Below are 7,823 nucleotides of genomic sequence, written 5' to 3' on the forward strand. Positions count from 1 at the left end.
ATTATTTTTATTAAGAATCAAATTTGTATATTATTTAAACAATTCAACCTTAATTTTTATATTAACCATTTGTACTCAATCATTTGATTAATTTAAAGGAATGCTTAGATTATAAATAAACATAGATTCAAGTAGAAGTAAAATAGTCTATTTTAGAAATAAAAATATTTACAATTATAAAACCTATACTTTATTTTTAAAAGTTAAAGCTGTGCAAAAAAAATGAAAAGTTAAAATTGAAATTCTAAAAATTAAAATGAAAAGCATTATATTTCAAATATAAATTCACTAGAAAAATGAGTTATTTTCAATGAAATGTATTGGTGTAAAGATAACCATGATCATGATCAGATATAAACTTATTAAACCTTATGATCAAATATAAACGTATTAAACCTTCTAGGGTTGGCCAAAAAATGGGGTTTTAAGTAGTATGTATAAGGTTATAGATTCTAATTTCTATAAGACTATTGTACACCAAGAAAAAAAAATATCTAAACTTATTTTAAATATTGATTTTTTTATAATGTATGTTCATCATAATTTTTCTCTTGTTTAAGGGGGTGAAAATATTTAAAAAAAAGAAACCTATAAGTATATGGATTATATGCTACTTGGAGTAAATAAACTACACGTTAGGGTGAAATCCTCATTGGCGTAAAATTAATTTGTAGCCTACTATGATGACTATTTTCATATTTTCTTCTTCTCGATCTGTTTCCATATCTTATCTTACAATGCATGTGTCCTTGCAGTTGCAGCGTTGCTACCCCTTGTCACTCTTCTCTAAAATTCATTCTTTGTCATCAGCTTCGAAAATCGGAAATCCTTTCGATAAACCCAATGAAGAAATGATACGGGATGAGCAAATCCTGTCCTTTTGTGCTTCACTTCAACTTTGCTTAACGCCAAGCAATTGTTGAAACTTTGAAACGAGGTGCATTAAATTTGATGATTATTATTGGTGGTCCCTCGTATCTCCAACTTATCTCCTTTATTTGCCCCCACGTTCTATAAAAAATCAAACCGACATGGTGCATTCTACCGTGATCATCAATTAAGTGGTCTACCACCATTTTTATCTATAGGATGTGAGTGTCTTTGTTTTAGCGTTAACAATGCAAGTACATGAATATATATTTCTCCTCCAATTGATTTTACTTTTCAAGTAACGTGCGTTCTTTCTTTGACAACGCTACACCAAACATGTGGATAATATTAAAATAATAAATGATGGAGATTTTTTTTTTTTTAAGGAATTATCTTTTACTAGGACATCAAAAATACATATCTTTTACTAATAGTCCTGTAATATGAATAAAAATTACAAATTGCTAATGAGTCCACTATATATTAATTTGAATTTCATGTATGCCCTCATGTTTTTATTGAACAAAGGGACAAGCCAAGCCAGTTTAAAGTGATTTTAGTTGTAAGTTCAAAACTTCTAAAAATAATAATCATTTTTTTTAGTTTGTAAAATTTAGATTTAGTTTTTTTTGTCTAAATTTTTGTTTCAAAATAATCTTATATAATTAGAGATTTTATCATATTAAAATTAGTTTAAGGATGTAATTAATTGTATGGTGATAACAAAGATGATAAAGACATAGCAAACCCAGGGGTGATGACATCGGAATCTCAATTAATCCTTAAAATTGACTTATAGTGTCTTATATTAAATTGTTGTTAAATTAAACAATTTATTTATTTTAAATTCCAATCATTTATTTTTTTTATAAATATCTATTGCAAACAATAAATCACAATAAAACTTATAATTACAAATCAAATAAAGACTTTTTATTGTTTTTTTTGGAACTCATATTTTTATTATACTTTTATTATATCTTAAAATTTATCCTTTTTCTTAAATAGACACCATAAACTTCATTTTTTTAATTGATCTTTAAACTTTATGATTTTTGTAAATAAACATCTTAAACTTTAATTTCATTCTAATTGATACTTAAATGTTGGCATTTAAGATAAATAATTTAACTCTAATTTGATAGAACGAAATGATTGCAAAAGGATAAATTTTAAGTATCAATTAAAATGAAATTAAAGTTCAAGGTCTTTATTTACAAAAATCATAAAGTTTAAAGATCAATTAAAAAAATAAATTTTATGGTGTCTAATTAAAAAAATGATAAAGTTTAAGAGGATGAAATTAAAGTTTAGGATGTGTATTTGTGAAAAAGGTAAAATTTAGAGTGGTTAGATACTCTTTTCCCTAAAATAAAATCAAAGTTCATATGGTGTCCATCTGTAAAAAAATAGAATTTAAGGATTTATGGAAATAAAAGTTAAAAATAATTTATCTTTTCCCATATTTTTATTCTTAACATTTTTAATATTTATACACAATTTTTTAAATCACAATATTTTTAATTACATCAAAATTAAATATTTAGTATATTAAAAGTAATATAAATATATTATTCATAAATATTAATTATATTATATATTTGACTATTGAAATATTTTTAAATAAGTTAGTATAATATATTATCTTATACAACTTATAATTAAATGTACATAATGATAAGTATATAAATATGTTACCAATATATATTTTTATTGGTATAATGCAACAATATTATACATATAACTATTAATTAATTAATATATAAAAATAATTACTGTGAAGGGTCAAAATTTATTGATAAATACATAATTTATTAGATATATTAATTTTTAATATATATATATATATATATATTATTAATTATATATCTTAAATATTTAGTTCACTAAATTAATATATTATTAATATTTTAATTATTTTATATGTAGAGATAAAAAAATAGATTTTTCTATTGAATGATTTTTAAATAATCTAATGTAATACAATATCAAATATAATTTCTAATTAAATATACATAGTATTTTATTTCTGTTTTTAATTCCTATGAATTTAATCTTCAAAATAAAAAACACATACAAATTAGTTACTAATTAATTGATTATTTAAAAATGCCTAAAATAAGAACTAAATTTACATTTTTTTTAAAAATTGAACATGAAATTCATTAATATTAAAATATAGTATCTTTGGTCATGTTTAACATGAGGACTAAAAGCATATTTTATCTCAAATTTTAATTAATTCTTAAAAATATCTTTTAGTATTTTTTTATCCACATGAATTAAAAAAGACAGGTATTAAGAAATTTACAATAATTTACCTATTATATTCAACCAATTAAGTTATATTCCATTAGTAAATATCTTTTAATATAACCAGAATGTAATTATATTTCTAAAACTATATTCCCTTGTATCCCACGAATTGCATGGATCCAGGAGCTTGTTAGTATTAGGAAAAGTCTAACGTGAATTGAAAATGAAGGTATGGATGGTTACCAAAAGAAAATTTGGTCAAGCAAAAGACTAATTGAATCACATTCGCATCAATGATCAAACATGATTGATACACTTTAATGCACGAGGGAAAAAATGGTAGTTGGTTCCAAGGAGTAATGCTCAGACTTATTTGACCAAAATGGGTTAACAAGAAAACTATTTACTCGTTTGGTGCAGTTTTGAAATAATTTATTATGAATTATTTTTTGTTACACAAAATGCAGGAGACATTATCTTTAATGACACTTTATATTCATTTTTTTGTCTTATAGTAGGAAGAGTCCTCTTGAGTGGTCTCATGTTTTGTTTGTCATATTTTTTTATATCAATTGTGTACTAGCATAAAACATTATCTTTTATATCTTTAATGACAAAATACTAGCATAAAGAGTCATTCATGATGACATCTCCTGCCTCTTATGTGATCAAAACATGCAACTGATGCTAGGTAAATTATTTCAAAATTATACCAAATCAAGAAATTGTTTTTTTTAATCCATTTTGGTCTATAAGTCTTTAATGCTCATGTAAGACATGATAGTCAACTAGCTTGTATTCAACAAAAATAAAAAAGTCAACAAAAAAGTCAAGTCGTTTGTATTAAAAAAAGTCAACTCGCCTTGCTTTATCATGCTTACTATATATAACTAACACTAAGATATGTTATCATTTCTTATCCTTTTTCACACTCACTTCAACATTATGGCTACACGATGGAGGACTGAGGTCGCTACCACTATCAACACTAAGATGATCTTTTGTATGTGTTTGTTTCATCTTTTGCTCCCCTTCATCATCGGATGATCAAACAATTGGTTATGGCTACACCATCTCAACTGTTAACAATGATCCCACAAACAGCTCTTTGACTGTCAACCTTAATCTCATAAATTCCCTCTATATTTATGGACCCGACATCAAAAACCTCTCCCTCACTGCCAGGTAACAAACAACATCATCAACAACCAATTAGTTTAAGTTGTTAAGTATTGTCCATTCACTCATACAATATGAAAGCACTAATATTTTAATTTAGTTATATCTGATACTAATATTCTTGGATACTTCACTCATATGTATATGTGAAGTACCCAAGCTTTTAAAAAAATTATAAAAATCCAGTAACTTGTCTTATACTATATATAATAAAATTTTGACACATGGTTTATCGATCTATATATATAAATAATTGGTTGATCTGAATTGCATGCAGTTTTGAGACCAAGGATAGGCTGAGAGTGAGAATCACTGACTCCAACAACCAAAGATGGGAAATCCCAGAAGACATCATTCCCATTTCCCAGAGGCTCCTCTTGCCAAAATTAATGACCTTCTTGGCTCCCTCAATAGCGAAAAGGTGCCCCTGAAAGTTCTCCTACGCCTCAGCCTCAGCCTCAGCCACAAGACTCTCCTTCAAATCTCACACTAACTCATCCAGACTCAGACCTTATCTTCACTCTCCACAAAACCACCCCATTTGGCTTCACAGTCTCACGCAAATCCTCCAATGATGTCCTCTTCAACACCACACCAGACCCTTCCAACACCTCAAATTTTCTTATTTTTAAGGATCAATACCTGCAACTATCTTCCTCTCTTCCACCTCAAAGAGCCTCTCTTTACGGTCTCGGTGAGCACACCAAGAAATCCTTCAAGCTTCAGCCGAGCCTCCTCACCATGTGGAATGCGGACATTCCTAGCGCCAACGTGGACAGCAACCTCTATGGCTCTCACCCTTTTTACATGGACGTGAGATCAACCTCCTCCGATGGAAGAGTGAAGGCCGGCACCACACACGGGGTGTTGCTTCTCAACAGCAATGGAATATATGGACGTCGAGTACATCGGTGATCGCATTACTTATAAGGTAATTGTTGGGGTTTTTTATCTATATTTCTTCGCTGGATCCTCTCCTGAACTGGTGTTGGACCAGTACACTCAACTCATTGGCAGGCCTACTCTCATTCCTTATTGGTCCTTTGGCAAGTTGAATAAATCATAACTACGGAGTCGGATCTAGTTTAGTTGATTGAGTAGTGTGGATGAGTTATTATAAATTATCTGATATTTGTATTTAATTCTTATGAACAAAAAAAAATAATCACTGCCTGCCTAGCTGCAAGCACCATGCTAGCCTTATATATTTTGTCGTCGATTCATGCATTGCAAATGCTATAATCCAGTACTATATATATCTACTTCATTCCCATGTTAATTCACATCATTGATCATTAATGTATGTTATCTGTTGTATGTGAAGGTTTTCATCAGTGTCGATATGGCTACTAGAATGTAAGTGATCTCGAGACTGTTGTTGCCAACTATTCAAAAACAGGTATACCCCTTGAATTTATGTGGACAGATATTGATTAGATGGATGCATATAAGGATTTCACGTTTGATCCCATCAACTTTCCAATCGAAAGGATGAAAAATTTTGTTGACACTCTTCACCAAAATGGTCAGAAATATGTGCCTATCGTGGATCCAGGTAATTAACTTAATTATCTAATTTGACACCATAAACATTATTCCTTCAAACAAATCATACATATTATGTACGTTCTTAATTAATGTTGGATCTAGAAACATCTGTGCATGCATCTTTTATTCATTAATTTGAGCGAAATCAATTGAATTAAATTTTGGAATTAACAGGTATCGGTATCAATGACACGTACGAAACCTATCCTAGAGGTTTAAAGGCTGATGTCTACATAAAGAGGAATGGAACCAATTATCTTGGTAAAGTTTGGCCTGGACCAGTTTATTTACCTGATTTTCTAAACCCTACCACCCAAGATTTCTGGGGTGGGGAAATCAAATTGTTTAGGGACCTTCTCCCTGTCGATGGTATTTGGCTTGACATGAATGAGTTGGCCAATTTCATTGCTTCTCCCATTGAAAATTCTACTCTTGATAACCCTCCCTACAAAATTACCCATGGTATCAATGACAGAACAGTCCCACCAACATCTTTACACTTTGGTAATATCACAGAGCTAGTATAACCTCCACAATATGAATGGATTACTAGAATCCAAAGCAACAAACAAGGCATTGACGAATATAACTGGTAAAAGGCCATTCATCCTAAGTAGATCAACTTTTGTGAGTTCTGGTAAGTATGTTGCCCACTGGACAGGAGACAATGCTGCTTCATGGAATGATTTGGCATACTCAATCCGGGCTATATTAAATTCCGGAATCTTTGGAATTCCAATGGTTGGAGCAGATATATGTGGTTTCTTAGGAAGTACAAATGAAGAACTTTGCCGCCGTTGGACACAGGTAATTAAATTGATTCTCAAATGCATGCAGTAATATATATATAGGGACATATAATCTTTAATTATGATTTGTTTTATAGACAAATGTTAATTTCTTTGTTTTGTGATATATGACGATTCAAATTTATGACTTCTTTTCTCTTTCCATTACTCTTAAGCCCTTCCTTCTAAACTATTGAACTAACCTTATATCTTGTTATAATGTTTAATTATGATACAATTTTGATACAACAAAAGCATTGTATACATGTATCTAACTCTGCATTAATTAGTTTTCCTCAATGTACGTAGTTGGGGGCCTTTTACCCTTTTGCCAGAGATCATTCAGACAAGAACTCCAATAGGCAAGAGCTTTATCTTTGGGACTCCGTTGCAGATTCAGCTAAGAAAGTGCTTGGCCTCCGTTATCGTCTTCTCCCTTATTTGTACACACTGATGTATGAAGCACACACAAAAGGGACACCAATTGCACGACCCCTTTTCTTTTCTTTCCCTGAGGATGTCACAACTTAACGAAATAAGCTCACAATTTCTATTAGGTAAAGGGGTTCTGGTGTCACCTGTGCTAAAATCTGGAGCAACCACTGTTGATACATACTTCCCTAAAGGAAACTGGTTTGATCTCTTTAATTTCTCGAATTCGGTGAACGGCGAATCGGGCAAGAATGTCACTCTTGATGCTCCATCCGATCACATAAATGTGCATGTTGGGGAAGGTAACATTTTGGCCATGCAAGGAGAAGCAATGACAACTGAAGCTGCTCGGAACACTACTTTTCAACTTGACATAGCAGGGACATTGGTAAGCTTTAATGCCACATTACTGAACACTACTAGCGTTCTTGTTACATCTAAGGTTACCAATGGAGCATTTGCTTTGGACAAAAAGTGGATCTTAGAGAAAGTAACTGTGTTGGGGATACCTAAGCAAAGCAAGAATTTAGCAAGGAAAAATTTGAAATTTGTGAAAACACAAAATGATACCTCCTCACAGTTTGATATTGTGGAAGTTTCAAAATTGTCTCAGCTTATTGGAGAGGACTTTAAGATGGACATTAAAATCAGGTAAAGATACATGTGCTTTCTTACTAGCTAGGGATGGCATTTTCCCAAGTGTCATCTTTTGGTATCAGAAATAAATGTTAACATATGGCTTGCTGTCCA

The 7,823-nt window shown here is 30.5% G+C and overlaps 1 pseudogene; it reads left to right on the forward strand.

Annotated features, from left to right (window-relative positions):
• Positions 1-3,462: 3,462 nt before the first annotated feature.
• On the forward strand, positions 3,463-7,823 carry LOC114385822 (annotated as a pseudogene).

This window comes from Glycine soja, chromosome 15 (genome assembly GCF_004193775.1).
Source record: "Glycine soja cultivar W05 chromosome 15, ASM419377v2, whole genome shotgun sequence".
Classification (NCBI taxonomy): Eukaryota; Viridiplantae; Streptophyta; class Magnoliopsida; order Fabales; family Fabaceae; genus Glycine; species Glycine soja.